The sequence below is a fragment of the Sminthopsis crassicaudata genome, chromosome 3, assembly GCF_048593235.1.
Source record: "Sminthopsis crassicaudata isolate SCR6 chromosome 3, ASM4859323v1, whole genome shotgun sequence".
Lineage (NCBI taxonomy): Eukaryota > Metazoa > Chordata > Mammalia > Dasyuromorphia > Dasyuridae > Sminthopsis > Sminthopsis crassicaudata.
The window spans coordinates 136,452,853-136,471,554 of record NC_133619.1 but is presented as its reverse complement, the minus strand read 5'-3'; the positions used below and the strand labels follow the sequence as shown (position 1 = coordinate 136,471,554).

At 35.3% G+C, this 18,702-nt stretch overlaps 1 pseudogene; it reads left to right on the top strand.

The window, feature by feature from the left end:
* The first annotated feature begins 1,143 nt into the window (after positions 1–1,143).
* Positions 1,144–17,610, top strand: LOC141561927 (large ribosomal subunit protein eL18 pseudogene; annotated as a pseudogene).
* Positions 17,611–18,702: the final 1,092 nt, after the last annotated feature.

Here is an 18,702-nt window from a genome sequence, read left to right as displayed (position 1 = left end):
CCTGCGCCTGAGCTAAGAGAAAGCTCTGGGAGAGAGTTCCCCATCCCCTCCCTGGAAGTGCCTCAGAGGTGATCAGCACTACTGTACTTTGAGGGCACTGTGTTCTAGCAGCTTCCCTGAGGTTTGAGACTGAACAGTAAAGGCGACACAAAGCCCAGCCTATGTGTCCCGGTGGGGCGTGGATGTCTGCAGCAGGTGACGTGAAAATCCCCTACGTTCAAACTGGAAGTGTCTGCCAGAAACCGTGGTCCCTAGTTCAAAGGTTCAGCTTCTCTGGGGCTTCCCGGGCTGAGTTCCACAGCCTTCAGCTGAGCTAGGCAGTGTGTGTTGCCTTGGGCCGTATCAGCCCACTTCTCAATCTCTTAACTAGTCACAGGTGAGAGCTAGGGGCCATATCCACAGTTCCAAGATCTGCTGAGTCACCCCCAGGATCCGGGAAGATCTAATTTATCTTTGAATTTTTAATGTGGTTTAGATTTCTCTTCTGAACTGCTGCATTATAAGCAGAGAAGAGCTAACAGCCTGTGCCAGATTTCTTCATCTCAGTGGTTTCTCTGATTCCAGAGCCCTTCCAAGCGCGATCAGTGCAGTGTGCTAGCACCCAGCCGTCTGCACTGGCCTCTCGTCTTCCTCCCCTGGGAACTGACCTTTTCTGTTGAAACTCCAGATTCTCTTCAGCTGGTAAGTAGTGCTTCCAGTCCTTGTGGTATCTATCAGTCCATCTCTATTTCTGAGGCTGATTTATCTAATTGGTTGTGAGGGAGTAAGGACGTTCACAGAGTAGTGTGTATCTTCTCTGCCATCTTGGCTCGGCCCCCCCCCCTCCCCATTACCAATTTTTAAAATCAGCCTCAAAAATAGCGCTTGACTGGTAAAATTCAACAAGACTGGAAGTACAACTTACCAGCCAAAGATAATCTGTAAGATTGCCAGAAAATGTTTATCCTGAACAGGGGGAACAGACCAAGGCAGGCAGGGACAGAACCAGGAGCGGAGTGGCCTCTGTGGTTGGAAGGTTTACAGAGAGCTCTCTGCCATAGGCCGACTGCTTTGCTTTGGTTGTGGAGTAGTGGATCATCAGAGGAATTAGAGCCTAGGGTAGAGGGTACTCTGAAGGATGCCAGAGCCTAACAGGATGTGGTTATGCCTACCCAGATTGGAAGTGACTCAGCACAGACTGTAACCCAGCTCTGTAGTGGCATTCTGCATCAGGGGCTTTCAAATCTGCATAGCAGTGGGCACAGCCCAGGGCAGCCTCTAATATGCACAATGGAGGGCTCAGCTTGGGGCAGTGGAATTACCCCAACTCCAATGTGCTTCCCAGGCAGAGATACTTCCAGGTCCATGAGAAATAGGACAATTGTTAATACTCAAAGCAGGCTTTTCTGGAGGGCAGCAATATTTTTGCTGCTCAGCCTCTAGCCCCAAAGCAGTCACTAATCCTCACAGAGAGGTATCCTCACAGGGCACTTACACAGCCTGACCCATGATACCCAAGCCTAGTCACTTCTAAGCTCTTTCCAGAGCACTCCTGCTGCGTGGGTGCTCTTTAAGCCCATTGACAGGACAGCTACTGTCCATATACCTATTCCTGCTCTGCAAAGGAAGCTGGTAACCTCCTTGCCCTGAAGGCAGACACTAAAGGCTTTAAAAAATGAGTAAAAAAAAAATCAAAAGGAATTTCGATAGTTTCTATATAGAAAGAGAGCAGGTTTTCAATCCTGAGGAGACTAATAGCAGATATGCCAAAGGGGAATGTAACCTGTCCCCAGTACAAAAGGCTCTTCTAAAAGAAACTATAAAAAATCTTAAAAGAGAACTAGAAAAAAAATGGGGAAAAGAAAGAGAAGGTATGCAGGAGAGGAATAACTGCTTGAAATGTGAATTGGAAAAAGTAAAGAACTCCCAGGAAGTGCAGGGAAACAGAATTTGTGAATTGGAAAAAGAAAATAAATCAGTAAAAAAAATAGTGAAATGGAAAAAAAAATTCCATAGAGAAAAACAACTCATTTAAAAACTCAATTGGACATATACAAAAAGAAGTTAAAAAAAAAAAAAGCTAATGAAGAAAATAACTCATTAAAAATCAGAACTGAAAAAATAGAAATGAATGATTCATTGAAATATTAAGAATCATTCAAGCAAAACAAAACAAACAAGCAAACAAAAAACTAGAAAACAAAGTTAAAAGTTACTTGCAAAAACAACAGACCTGGAAAATAGATCTAGGATAGATAATCTGAGCTTCATTGGACTTCCCAAAATTATGATGAAAAAATGAGCCTAGATAATATTTTATAGGAAATCATCAAAGAAAACTGCCCAGATGTAATAGAATCAGAAGGTAAAACACTTATTGAAAGAAATCCTCGAATTCCTTCTGAAAAAAAGATACTAAAATAAAAACTCCAAGGAATATCGTGGCAAAAATTCAGAACTATCAAACTAAGGAAAAATATTAAAAGAATCCATAAAAAACAATTCAAATACCGAGGTGCCACAATAAGGATCATTCAAGATCTGTCTGCTTCCACATTAAAGAATAAAAGGGACTGGAATTTGATTTTTCCAAAAGGCAAAAAACTTGGAATGCAGCCAAGAGTATACTACCCAGCTAAGCTGAGCATTTTCTTCCATGGAAGAAGGTGGACATTTAATGAAACAGATGAATTCCATTTGTTTCTAAGGAAAAAAAAAAAAAAACAAATCACAAAAAAATATTTGATCTCCAACTATAAGACTCAAGAGAAGCAGAAAAAGGTAAAAAGAACACTTGAGAATTGTATTTCTGTTGTGGATATACAAAAAGAGTACATGTATAATTTGGTTTTACTGATATAACATAGAAAAGGGACATAGAAATGGAAAGGGGATAGTCTCAGAAAAAGAGAAAAGGGGAAATAAAAAGAGGAAAACTACATCTCACGAAGAGGCAAAAGAAATATATCATATCTGAGGAAATTTAGAGAGGAGGAGTGTGTGAATCTTGCTTTCATCAGAGTTGGCTCAAAGAGAATATAATTGACATATTTGTTTTATGGAGAAAAGAGTAATAAGGGAAGGGTACAAGAAATGGAAGGGATTCAAAGGGGGGAGGGAGAGATCCTAAAGAGGGACTACTGTGTGATGCAAGTGGTGACCAGAAGTTTAATACTGGGGAAAAAGGTATTGGGGGGGCAAGAAAAAGAAAAGCACAATCTGGGTATAATAAGATGGCAGGAAATACAGAATTAGTAATTTTAACCATAAATATTTATGGGATGAACTCTCCCATAAAGTTGAGTTAGATAGCAGACTGCAACAAAAGCCAGAACCCTACAATATGTTGTTTACAAGAAATATATTTAAAGAAGGGAGATACATACAGAGTAAAGATAAAAGGATGGATCAGAATCTATTATGCTTCAAGTGAAGTCAAAAAAGCAGGGGTAGCCATCCTTATCTCAGATCAAGTAAAAGCAAAGATTGATCTAATTAAAAGAGATAACTATATCTTGCTAAAGTGTACCATAGAAGCAATATCAATACTAAACAAATATGCATGAAGTGGTATAGCATCTAACTTCCTAAAGGAGAAGTTAAGAGAGCTGCAAGAAGAAATAGACAGCAAAACTATAATAGTGGGAGATCCCAACCTTGCAACCTCATAATTAGATGAATCAAACCACAAAACAAATAAGAAAGAAATTAAGGAGGTAAATAGAATATTAGAAAAAATTAGGTATTATATATATTTGGAGAAAACTGAATGGTGATAGGAGTAAACATTTTTCTTAGCAGTTCATGGAACCTATATAAAAATTGACCATGCATTAGGACATAAAGACCTCAAAGTTAAATGCAGGAAGGCAGAAATAGTAAATGCTTTCTTTTCACATCATGATGCAATAAAATCTACATTAAACAAAAAGCTAGGGGTAAATAGAACAAAAAGTAATTGGAAACTAAATAATCTCATCTTAAAGAATGATTGGGTGAAACAACAAATTATAGACACAATTAATTATTTCACTGAAGATAATGACAATGATGAGACATAATACCAAAATTTGTGGGATGCAACCAAAGCAGTAATAAGGGAAAATTTTATATCTTTATATGATGACTTGAATAAAATAGAAAAAGACAAGATCAGTGAATTGGGTTTGCTACTTAAAAAGCTAGAAAAACACCAAATTAAAAACCTCCAATCAAATAATAAACTTGAAATTCTAAAATTAAAAGGAGAAATTAATGATATTGAAAATAAAAAAAAAAACCTATTGAATTAATAAATAAAACAAAGAGTTGGTTTTATGAAAAAAAAACACAATAAAATAGATAAACCTTTGGTAAATCTGATTAGAGAAAGGAAACAGGGAAACCATATTGTTAGTCTTAAATAAGGAGTTACTTTGCCCAACTTTATGCCAATAAATTTGATAACCTAAGTGAAATGGATGACTACCTCCAAAAATATAGGCTTCCTAAAATAACATAGGAGAAGTAAATTGCTGAAATACTCCCATTTCAGAAAAAGAAATAGAACAATCTCTTAATCAGCTCCCTAAGAAATAATCTCCAGGGCCAGATGGATTTATATGTGAATTCTACTAAACATTTAAAGAACAATTAGCCCCAATGCTCCATAAAATATTTGAAAAAATAAGGAATGAAAGAGTCCTACCAAATTCCTTTTATGATGCAGATATGGTACTGATACATAAACCAGCTAGGTTGAAAACAGAAAGAAAATTATAGACCAATCTCCCTAATGAATATTGATATTAAAATCTTAAATAAAATATTAGCATAAAAGACTACATAAAATCATCCTCAGGACAATATACCATGATCATGTAGGATTTATACCTGGAATTCAGGGCTGGTTCAATATTAGGAAAACTATTACCATATTAAACTATGACCATATTAATAACCAAATTAACAAGAACCATATGGTAATTTCAATAGATGCAGAAAAAGCATTTAATAAAATTCAACATCCATTCCTATTAAAAACACTTAAGAGTATAGGAATAAATGGACTTTCCTTAAAATAATCTGTAGCATGTATTTAAAACCATTAGTAAGCATATTATGTAATAGGGATAAACTGGAACCATTCCCAAGAAGATCAGGGGTGAAACAAGGTAACCCACTATCACCATTACTATTCAATATTGTATTAGAAATGCTAGCTTTGTCAATAAGAGTTGAAAAAGAAATTAAATAAATTAGAGTAGGTAATGAGAAAATGAAATTATCACTCTTTGTTGATGATATGATTGTATACTTAGAGCATGTCAGAGATTCTACTAAAAAAACATTAGAAATAATTCACATCTTTAGCAAAGTTGTAGGAAACAAAATAAACCCACATAAGTAATCATCATTCTTATGTATCACTAACAAATTGCAACAGGTAGAGTTACAAAGGGAAATTCCATTTAAAGTGACTACCAATAGTATAAAATATTTAGGAATCTCTCTGCCAAAGGAAAATCAGAAACTATCTGAGCAAAACTACAAAACACTTTCCACCCAAGTAAAGTCAGATCCAACCAATTGGAAAAATATTAAATGCTCTTAGATAGGGTGAGCAAATATAATAAAGATGACAATACTACCTAAACTAATCTATTTATTTAGTGCTATACCAATCAGACTCCCAAAAAATATTTTAATGACAGAAAAAATAACAATGAAGCTCATATGGAAAAACAAAAGGTCAAGAATTTCAAGGGAATTAATGAAAAAAATCAAATGAAGGTGGCTTAGCTGTACCAGATCTAAAATTATATCATAAAAAAGTAGTTACCAAAATCATTTGGTATTGGTATAGAAATAGAGTAATTGATCAGTGGAATAGGTTAGGTTCAAAGGACAGAATAGTCAATAATTTTAATAATCTAGTGTTTGACAAACCCAAAGTCCCCAGCTTTTGGGATAAGAACTCGCTGTTTGACAAAAATTGCTGGGAAAATTGGAAATTAATATGGCAGAAAGTAGGCATTGACTCACACTTAACATCGTACACCAAGGTAAGTTCAAAATCGGTTCATATCCTAGGCAGAAAGAATGAGATTATAAATAAATTATAATAACATAACATAGTTTACTTCTCATAACTATGGAAAAGGAAGGAATTTATGACCAAAGTGGAGCTAGAGATCATTACTGATCACAAAATAGAAAATTTTGATTATATCAAATTGGAAAGCTTATGTACAAACAAAACTAATGCAGACAAGATTAGAAGAGAAGAAATAAACTGGGAAAACATTTTTACAGTCAAAGGTTCTGATAAAGGCCTTATTTCTTAAATATATAGAGAATTGACTCTAATTTGTAAGAAATTAAGCCATTCTCCAATTGATAAATGGTTAAAGGATATGAAGAGACAATTTTCAGTTGAAGAAATAGACACTATTTCTAGCCATATGAAAAGATGCTCCAAGTCATTATTAATCAAAGCAATGTAAATTATGAGAACTCTGAGATACCACTACATACCTGTCAGATTGTTTAGAATGACAGGCAAAGATAATGATGAATGTTGGAGGGGATGTGGAAAAACTGAGACACTGATACATTGTTGGTGGAATTATGCATACATCCAGCAATTCTGGAAAGTAATTTGGAACTATGCTTTAAAAGTTATCAAACTGGGCATACCTTTTGATCCAGCAGTGTTACTACTGGGCTTACATCCCAAAGAGATTTTAAAGAAGTCAAAGAGACCTATATGTGCAGGAATGTTTGTGGCAGCCCTCTTTATAGTGGCCAAAAATTGGAAACTGAGTGGATGCCCACCAACTGGAAAATAGCTGAATAAATTGTGGTATATGAATATGATTATTATTATTATTATTCTGTAAGAAATGATTAGCAGGATAATATCAGAAAGGGCTGGAGAGATTTACATGAACTGATGTTGAGTGAAATGAGCAAGACCAGGAGATCATTATATACTTCAACAATTATACTATATGATGATCAATTCTGATGTATGTGGCCCTCTTCAAAAATGAGATGGACCAAATAATTTCCAATAGAGCAGTAATGAATTCAACCAGCTACACCCAGCAAAAGAATTCTAAGAGATAACTTTGAACCACTACATAGAATTCCCAATCCCTCTATTTTTGTTCACCTGCATTTTTTATTTTCTTCACAGGCTAATTGTACACTAATTCAAAGTCCAATTATTTTTGTTCAGAAAAATAACTGTATGGACATGTATACACTTTCAATATTTAACTTGTACTTTAACATATTTAACATGTATTGGTCAACCTGCCATCTGGGGGAAAGGATGGGTGGAAGAATGGTAAATGTTGTAAAATTACCCATGCATATATCTTGTAAATAAAATTCCAAAATAATAATAATAATAATAAAGATAATAATTCTTTGAAAAGTAGTTCTCCACTTTTGTTAATGAATTCAGTGGTTATTATCATTATACATAGGATGAAACATCATATATATAAATCATAGGGCTTTCAGATTTGTCAGACTTGAAATTTGAACCTCTACAAAAAGAATTTACCACACTGACTACTGAATAAACTTATAGATAATTCTGTGGCAGTTGGTGGCTCAGTGGATAGAGCACCAGTCCTGAATTCAGGAGAACGGGAGTTCAAATCTGGTCTCAGACACTTACCACTTCCTAGCTGTGTGACCCTGGGCAAGTCACTTAACCCCAGCTTGGGGGGGGGAGGGGGGAAATAGATAATTCTGAGGGAGATTAGAAGTAGTAGCAAATACTGTAATTTGCTGACAAGATGGAATATACAAATAATAATGGATTGTAGAATACTTCTTGGTTGAGGTGAATTTTGAAATAGGTTTTAGTGAAATCATGATCAAGAATATGAAGAGAAACCTTAACAAGAAATGGCCCCATTGAGAGATAAGCATAAACTGCCTGAGAAAATTTGTATATAATATTTTTAAAAAGCAAAAGAAATATTATTGTTTTCTTATTTGGTAATTTAGTTCTTGTAATATGATTTTTACTAGTATACATTATGGAAAGTATATGAAGTAGGGCAGGAAACTCACATCAAAAGGGAAAGAAAATGCATAAGAAAACAAAATGCAACCAGAAAACAACAAAAAGAGTTAGAATATTACATGTGATCCACACTCAATTCCTACAGTCATCTCTCTGGGTGTAGATGGTTCTCTTCATCACAAGATCATTGGAACTGGCCTCATTTATCTCATTGTTGGAAAGAGTCACATTTATCAAAAGTGATCATTGGATGATATTGCTGTTGCCATATCCTATGATCTCCTGCTTTTGCCTCAGTTCATGTAAATAACTCCAGACCTCTCTAAAATCAGCTTACTGTTTGTTTCTTGTAATATTCCATAATTTATGCAGTCATTCTCCAACTGATGGACATCCACTCACTTTCCAGTTTCTTGCTACTACAAAAAGGGCTATTAGAAACATTTTTACACATGTGGGTCCTTTTTCCTTTTTTAAGATATGTATTGGATATAGGTCCAATAGAAAAAACTGGTGGGTCAAAGGGTATGCACAGTTTGATACCTTTTTGACCCTAGTTCCAAATTGCTTTCCTTGATCCTCGATCTGTTTACAATTCCACCAACAATATATTAATGTTCCTTTTTTCCAACATTCCTTCCTACATTCATCATTATCTTTTCCTGTCATGAGAGATGTGTAGTGACATCTCAGAGTTATCTTAATTTGCAGCTCTCTGAAATGATTTAGAGCATCTTTTTCATATGATTAGAAATGGTTTCAATTTCTTTACATGAAAGTAGTCTGTTCATATCCTTTGACCATTTATAAATTGGAAAATGACTTGAATTCTTATATATTTGAGTCAATTCTCTATGTATTTTAGAAATGAGGCCTTTATCTGAACCCTTAAATGCAAAATTGTTTTCCTAGCTAATTGTTTCCCTTCTAATTTTTCCTACCTCAATTTTGTTTGAACAAAACCTTTTTAATGTAATATAATCAATTCTGCCATACTAGTTTCCAATTTCCCAAGCAGTTTTGTCAAATGGTGAGTTCTTATTCCAAAAGCTTGATTCTTCAGATTTGTCAAACATTAGATTGCTATAAATATTGACTATTTTGTGAACCTAACCTATTCCACTGATTGACTCTTCTATTTCTTAGCCAACACTAAATGACTTTGATAACCACTGCTTTATAATATAATTTTAGCTGTAGCACAGCCAAGCCATTTTCAGTGGTATTTTTCATTAATTCCTTTGAAAGTCTTCACTTTTTCTTCTTTCCAATGAACTTTGTTATTAATTTTTCTAGATTTGTAAGTAATTTATTGGGTGTTTGATTAGATGGCACTAAATGAGTAAATTAATTTAGTTAGTATTGTCATTTTTTTATATACTTGCTCGGCCTACCATGAACACTTGATACTTTTCCTACTTGGTTTATATTTTTCTTCCTCTGTTTTCACCATACTTCCATTTCTAGTTTCTTTTTCATATTATCACAATAAAATCAAATTATATATGCACTCTATGTATGCTCATAACAGAAATATAATTCTCAAGAGTTCTTTCTTTTTGCCTTTTTATGCTTCTCTTGAATTCTGTGTTCAGAGATACAGTGTTCCATTCAGCTCTTGTCTTTTCATCAGAAATAGATGAAATTCACTTGTATCATTGAATATCTATCTTCTTCCCTGAAAGATAATACTTATTTTAGCTGGATAGATTATTCTTGGCTATAATCCAACTTCCTTTGCCTTTTGTAATATCAGATTCCAGGCCTTTAGATCGTTTAATGTGGAAACTGCTAGGTCCTGGGTAATCTTGTTTGTGGCTCCTTGGAATTTAAATTATTTCCTTCTGGCTGCTTGCAATTTCATTTATTTATTTATTTATTTTTTGGTCTGAGACTTCTGAAATTTAGTCACGATATTACTTGTAAAATATCAATAAAAAAGAATATTCTTAGCCAAATTTGGGACAGTAGGAACAGTATGTAATGGACAGACTCATTGCTTGGTGTGTCCAAACCAAACTTAATTTCCAGAAATACACTTCATACCTACAATTTAATCCAAATGGCTTTAAAAAAATGTTATTTTAAAGGAAAAGAAGAAGGAGCAAAATGGGGAGGTGTCAACTAAACTAGGTGAAAAGGATGACTCAGATAACAATGAAGTTAAGTACAATTCTGAACAACAGGAGAATTTCCCATCTCCTCCCTCAATTAACCCTTCTGGAGCAAGAAGGAGGAGGGGAAGAGGCAGAAACACAAAGAGAATAGCCTGTTAAGCAGCCTATGACAAGATTAGAAAAATCATTGGTTAAAGCTAAGAGAGAAGGACAGGATATAAGTGATTTTACACATGCATATCCTGTGATTGAAGGGATTGACTCAGTAAGTCAAAAAAGGAGAAAATATACACCTTTAGATTTGAATAAAATTAAAGATTTGAAAAAAGTTTGTACCCTTTATGGGGCTACATCAGCTTATGTTAAAATGTTACTAGATGGTTTATCTTATGAAGTCCTAACCCCAAAAGACTGGAAATCCATAGCAAGGACATGTTTAGAACCTGGACAAAAATCTGTTGTGTCTTGTGGAGTTTAATGAATTATGTAAGATCCAAATCATATGCATTTTGGAAATAGGAGTTAACACACAATTCACTTTTGATTAGCTGGTGAAGGTCAGTATGTAGAGAATTCAGAACAGATTAATTATCCCATGACAGTGTATGAGCAAATGGCTAAGGCTGCAATAAAAGCTTGGGGTTCCCTCCCCAGACAGAAAGATCGGGGTGGGGAGGCTTTCACTAAAATAGAGCAAGTCCCAATAACCTTTTGCAGATTTTGTGGGATGTCTGCAAACTGCTGTCAAAAGAACTATTGGAGAAAATGAAGCTACAGAAATAATGACTAGACATCTGGCTAAGGAAAATGCCAATGGAATTTGCAAAAGAATTATATGGGGATTAGGCAAAGATGTTCCTTTAGAGGAGATCATAAGACAATGTGCTACAGTGGGAAAAAAAAAAATGCTTTTTACACCCAGACTATGATGAACATGGAAAGACAGGGTCCCTCTTGGCAAAGGACTTCTAGAGAAATTCGTCGATGTTTCCAATGTGGAAAAATTGGACATCTAACAGCTCAGTGTAGATATGGAGATAGAGTGAGAAGACAGCATGAGAGAAGACCTAAAACGCCACGTCCAAAATGCCACAAGGGTCTCCACTGGGCCTCTGAATGTAGATTGACCCAGGGAAATGAGAGGCAAGGCCCAGCTTCAGCCCCCCAAGTGGGGCATGATGGCAGCCAAGGTTATATCCAGAGAAATTTAAGACATGATCAATCAGCCAAAAGGCAATCAGATGGAAGAAAGGGATTGAAATTAGGAAAAATAAAGTTGTATGCAGTAGAGACTATTGAGATATTCCCTGGAGAAGTGAAATCTGTTCCTGTTCAACCTATGGATCCTTTGCCTTCAGGCACAGTAGGCTTGACTATTTCACCTTCTGAGAGTGCTTATCGATACACTGATTTGGGAAATTGGAGAACGTTTCGCTAATATCCCAGTCATTAACACAGGCAGAATGAATGATTTATCAACCAGGAGAAGTAGTAGCAACAGGCTTATTGTTACATACCCCTAATAAGCAATCTGGTGACAGTCGCCCAGATTCTGACTCCAATGAACAAAATCCAGGAATATATTGGACAGCAGCTGTGACAGATGACTGACCTATGCTTACTATTTATATAAATGGAATACCATTTGAAGGACTGGTAGACACGAGTGCAGATCATACAGTTATTAGAGGTGCCAATTGGCCCAGTCACTGGACAAAGATTAAGGCAGATACCTACTTGTCTGGGATAGGAAGATCAATAGGAGCAGAAGTTATTGCTACCCCTTTAAGATGGATATTTGAAGGTGAAACAGGAGTTTTTACTCCTTTTGTGGTTGAAAAAATCCCCATCAATCTGTGGGGAAGAGACATTTTACAGCAGATAGGATTACAAAGAAGTACTTCGGCTTTTTAGGCAGGGCTGCTGTTGAAGGCCTATCTACATTTTCACCTGTTCCTATTCAGTGGAAGACTGATTCACTAGTGTGGATAGGACAGTGGCCCTTAAGAAGTGATAAAATTCAGGCCTTATTAGACATAGTGCAAGAACAACTTGACCAAGGACACTTGCGGCCTTCTCTAAGTCCTTGGAATTCCCCAATATTTGTGGTGAAAAAGAAATCTGGAAAATGGAGGATGTTTACTGACCTAAGAAAAGTAAATCAACAGATGGAAACTATTGGAACTCTTCAACCTGGACTTCCATCTCCTACTCAGTTGCCAAGAGAATGGCCTCTTTGGGTTATAGACATTAAGAAGTGTTTCTATTCTATCCCGCTAGATAAGGAGGATATGAAAAGATTTGCTTTTTCAGTGCTTAGTGTTAATTTGGCTGAGCCTTATAAGAAATATGAATGGACAGTTTTGCCACAGGGAATGAAAAACAGCCCTACTATGTGCCAAATATATGTTGCTGCTGCTCTTGCTCCAATAAGAAAAGCATTTCCAAAAGTAATATTGTTACATTATATGGATGATATTTTGGGATGTGCACCTGAGGAACAAATGTTAGAAGCACGTCTACAAAAGATCATAGAAATACTAAGGAACTACAAAATGCATATAGTTACAGAAAAAAATTCAAAGACATGGTCCTTTTCAATATTTAGGATATGAAGTATATCCTAAGACATACACAGTACAGAAGCTTTCTTTAAGAACAGAGAAGTTGGACATCTTAAATGATTTCCAAAAATTCATAGGAGATATCCAATGGATGTGACCAGTGTTAGGTTTAACTACCAATCAAATGCAACCTCTATATGACATTTTAAGAGGAGACAGTGCTTAAATTCACCATGCCAGTTTACAAAAGAAACATAAGAGGCTCTGAGAGAAGTTGAACTGGCTTTATCCAAAGTAGTTGAAAAAGTCACTCAAAAACCCTTGGAAATATCAGTTTTTGTTACAAAAGAGGCACCCACAGCAGTCCTTCATCAAGGAGACAGTGTGATCGAGTGGGTAAACCTCCGAGCACAACCAGAACAAAGCCTTACTTCTTACCCAGTGCTTGTGGCTAGAATTTTATTAAAGGCAATTAAGAGAGTAGTGCAATTATCTGGGATAAGTCCTCAAAAAATATACACATTCCATACTAATGCACAAATTAATGTATGCTGTTTGCAGAATGGCAAATTTTATTGGCCACAGCTCCAAATTTTGCACAAGAGTCTCCATTAAAGATAACCCGGCTACTACATAATTGGCGATGGATTTTTGAAGAAAAGGTTTCCAAGGTTCCTCTTAAACAATCTTTACTGATGCCTCCAAAGAAAATATTTGTGCTATATACTCTCATGATTTAACCATAAAGAGAGTAGTCAGGACTCCTTTTCAGTCCACTCAACAGAATGAATTATTTGCTATCATGCTAGCTCTTACTTATTACCCAGGAGACGTAAATATAATTACTGATTCAGCCTATTCAGTAGGTAGTAGTACAAAGAATTGCCACAGCCCAAATAAAATTTGCAGCCTCTAATATTTATCAGCTCTTTAAGGAACTTCAAGAGCAAGTGAGAAAGCATCCAGGCAAGATTTTTACCTTGCATGTCCACTCACATAGTGGACTTCTAGGTCCTATTTTTGATGGAAATTCAAAGCCAGATAGCCTTCTAACCATGTTAGCCAGTACTCCTTTATTTCAGGAAGCACAAGAATCTCATTCTAAATATCATCAGGCTGCTTGAGCTTTATGTTACAATTTGGAATAACAAGAGAAGAAGCTAGTAGCATAGTAAAAAGATGTCTTCCTTTCCACCCTGCTACACTCCCTTCAGGGAAGAATCCTCATGGTTTGAGATCTAATTTTATTTGGGCTGTGGCAATTCTTTGTGCTACACCTACTGAGTAGGCTGACTCAGTAATTATATTTATGTCTCCTTGGTAATAAGTAAGAGCTATCATGATACCAAATAATTCATTCTGTTGAGTGGACTGAAAAGGAGTCCTGACTACTCTCTTTATGGTTAAATCATGAGAGTATATAGCACAAATATTTTCTTTGGAGGCATCAGTAAAGATTGTTTAAGAGGAACCTTGGAAACCTTTTCTTCAAAAATCCATCGCCAATTATGTAGTAGCCGGGTTATCTTTAATGGAGACTCTTGTGCAAAATTTGGAGCTGTGGCCAATAAAATTTGCCATTCTGCAAACAGCATACATTAATTTGTGCATTAGTATGGAATGTGTATATTTTTTGAGGACTTATCCCAGATAATTGTACTACTCTCTTAATTGCCTTTAATAAAATTCTAGCCACAAGCACTGGGTAAGAAGTAAGGCTTTGTTCTGGTTGTGCTGGGAGGTTTAACCACTCGATCACACTGTCTCCTTGATGAAGGACTGCTGTGGGTGCCTCTTTTGTAACAAAAACTGATATTTCCAAGGGTTTTTGAGTGACTTTTTCAACCACATTGGATAAAGCCAGTTCAACTTCTCTCAAAGCCTCTTGTGTTTCTTTTGTAAACTGGCATGGTGAATTTAAAGCACTGTCTCCCCTTAAAATTTCATATAGAGGTTGCATTTGATTGGTAGTTAAACCTAACACTGGTCACATCCATTGGATATCTCCTATGAATTTTTGGATATGACCCATTATAAATCTTTTGGTTGTCTGTCTTTTATCCACATGGTGGTAGATAGCTTTTCAGGATTCACTTTTGCAGTGCCAACAGCAAAAGAGACAGCCCGAATGGCCACTGAATTCCTTATCCAAGCATTTGCAATTGTGGGTCTGCCACAAGAAATAAAAACATATAATGGACCTGCATATAGTTCTAAACATTTTGCGCACTTTTGTGTACAGTATAAGATTTAACATACTACTGGAATACCTTTTAATCTGCAAGGTCAGGCAATAGTAGAGAGAAGAAAGAAAGACATTAAGACACTCCTCCAAAAACAAAAGAAAGGGAGAACCAAAGGCAACCTTAGAGAACTTCTAAATTTAGTTCTCTATACCATTAATTTTTAAATTTTTGACAAAGATGCACTGGCTCCGGCAGACAGGTTTTATAACCCACCAGAAGGGCACTGTCCAGTTTAAGCAGCTCCACTGTCCTTAGATAATTGCCAGGTCATGTGGAAAGACCCAGAAAGTGGTGAATGGAAGGGACCAGATAGGTTAACTGCTTGGGGGAGAGGGTTTGCTTGGATTTCTTCAGTTGGAGAAGGAATCAGATGGGTGCCAATGAGTCGTATTTGTCTTGTCTATCAGAGAGAGACAGAAAAAGAGAAAAACCTCAGAACAAAGGAGAAGGTCTAAGAAACATCTGACACTGAAAGAGCATGGCTGATAAGGAGACTGTTAAAGATTCCATAACACAAGATAAGACTGTTAAAGAACTTTAAAACCAGCAGGAATCATTGGATTTCCTAATACAAGATAAGACTGATGGACAATGGACTTATGGACATTTATAAATTCTCAATTTATGATTATTTGATCATGTTATTTGTTATTTGTTACTTCTAGCATATGCTATGTTACTATATATTTCTGTAATTTATGTAATTATGTGTAATACCTCCCATATTGATGGATTTATGTTTCAAGGTCATGACCACCCTATGTCTAAATCAAAAGAAAGGGGGAGATGCTAGCTTCTTACTAAGTGCTAAGTCAGTACTACAATTCTCTGGTTCACACCTTTGGTTCAGGCCTTTAAGGGAAGTTTACACCTTTGAACTTCTGAAGAGGGGTTTACATAAAGTAGATTACACCTTTAAAATGAGTTCTGAAAAGGAGTTTAAATAACCTTTAAAAGGAGCAAGTTAATTGGTTGAAGTGTTTCTCACAAGCCCATTGAGTTCTCACTACAATCTCTGCGAGGATAAAAGAAGACAACATTGGGCCCCAAGTAGTAGTTTACTCTGAGACAGAGTTGGGACGGCACTCTGGAGAAAGAAGAGTCAAGTCTGGGATTGAGTTGAGATGGCAGTCCCCAAGGACAACTTAGAGAGGACTGGACCTTTACAATTCAAGAACTTTACACAATATAATATATAATATAGATTATTCTAATGTTTTGCTCCTAGATTTAAAAAAAAAAAAAACTTTATGTATATGAAGAATAAGCCATACCTAGAGAGCAATCCTCTGTAAGAAATGTGCACTTGCATACTTAACATGACTAAATCTTTGTGTTTTAAAAATAATATTATCTAGATAAAAATAATATTCAAAACATGTAATTATGCTCATCTCCAAACATGACTGAAATATTAAATTCAGTAATAGACATTACATTTTAAAATTAGCAAATTGAATATATCCATAAGTGAGTAACTTGAATTTTAATGAATATAAATTATGTAATTTGAGGGCCAGATATATTTATTAAAAAAAAAACATATAAGAGGGACATAATATAAATGTCTCTTAGATACAAGAACCATTAGGCATTTTTTATCTCAAAAAAATGATCACAATCACACATATGCATATATATATATAGATAAATAGATACATATGTATATGTATCTATCTATCTATACATAATTTTATTATTTTACTCTTCTGATTTCCATTTCTATATAGCCAAATGATCACTGAACACTGAACCAATATTTACTGTATTGGCTTCTTAAAACTGAACATATCCAAAACAATGGTAATTATTTTCACAACTAAATTTACCTACATTGTAATTGTTTTTTATTTAAATTATCACCATAATCCCAGTTATGAGACTCACAATTTTGATATCATCTTTGACTCCTTAATTTCCTTCCATTTTGTCTATTCAATCAATATATTTTATATGTTGATTAAAATGTAGATTATGCCCCCTTCCTTCTATTATTGTGGAAATCTTTCTAATTCAAGCACATATTACAAGACCTTATTAGCCCAAACTGTGGCAAACTAGACCACAGAACCTTCCTCATATCTGTTGATTGTGAGATTATATAAAAGTAATAAGGAAGGATTGAAGAGTTGACATCTTCCACATGAATGTGAAAGTTCAGAACAAAATGCCTAAGAGCTAAGACATCTACCTATAGCTGGTGGTGAAACTGTATCAGTTCCAGGACTACAGAACCAGCTCCACTTCTTACAACGTTATCTTGAAAAAGCTGTTCTTGAGTTGAACTAACTGGTATCCCCTGTCCCTATTCAGAATTATCAGGAAGATGAAGATGCTGGGCAAAAGAAAAAAGACAGTGATGGTTGTTGGGACTGTTACCAATGATGTAAAAATCCAGAATGTCCCTAAGCTGAAGGTGTGTGGCCTTCATGTTACCGGCTTCCTTAAGGCTTGTCCGAAGACCAGTAGGCCATGAGCTCACTTAAGGACCGGGGCATTGTCTTGCTGTCTGGTTCCCAGAAAGGCTGTGAGGTATACAAGAATTTTGGAAAGGCCCCTGGCACTCCCCACAGCTACACTAAACTTATGTCCAATACAAGGGCTACAGGTTCCAGCGTGCCAGGGCACCCAGAGCAATAATTTCTCTTCTGATATCATGGGTTAATATGATACTTTGAAGGCACATTGTATGCTAGAAGACCTCAGTTTTAAACATATATGATGTTGAACAACTCGTTCAAACTCTTTATGCTTCCATACATGTAAAAAGAGATAATATTAATACCTACATTCTAGGGTTATTGTGAAGATAAAATTATATCATTCTATTGTGCCAATTTTCCTTTACATACTATTTTAAAGGCATTCTGTAATATTTTAAAGACACTAAATAAATTCAATTGTTATTATTTTATTTTTCGTTATTGCTGTTGTAGTTATAATAATTGTTATTTTTAAATTAGGGACATTATAGGGAAAATGCCCTGAGTCTATCATAAATACCTATGTGACTTTGAAAATGTTACTTGAAGTATGCAGATCTCAGAATTCTCATTTGCCAAAGGAGATATTGAACCTGAATTATTCAGGTTTAGAGTTTAGGATCTAAATTATGTAATGTTTTTTTTTCAAAACTTTCATTTCACAGATTAGGAGATGGTTCTTCTCAAACGTGACTTATCCAATATCACACATACCTACTAAGAACAGAAAACTGACTAGACTCTGAATCAGTTTAGTGGTCTCTAAATTCATTTCAATTTTAACATTTAAGTATCATGTCTATTTTTTGATTTGTTATTTAAGTTTTGACCATTTTGTGCTATGCATTTGCTTTTTGGCTAGTCTCCCCTAGTAGATTATAAACCTGTTGATGGCAGAGATTATACCTAATTCTTTCCATTATCTAACAATATGCTTTGCACACAGAAATTGTTCAATGTTGATTTGTAAATTGAGTGTAGCTCTATAGCCTAACTTAGTTTTACTTAAATGTAGGCATTCATTTAATATTAGACTGCTGGCTACATATGAGTTGCTGTTGTTGTTGTTGTTGTTGTTGTTTTTAATTAATTTAGATATCTCTGACTTTCACTTATAGTTCTTATTTGTGAAAGACTATTTTTATCGTATTTAGAAAAGATGTGATGTCACCACATACTTGACCCCCAAAATCAAATAACTATTATTGACCTGCTTCAGTATTTAAATGTCATTTGTGAAAGATTACAAAAGATAAAAGTAATTCCCTTTGTACTGATGAAATTTTG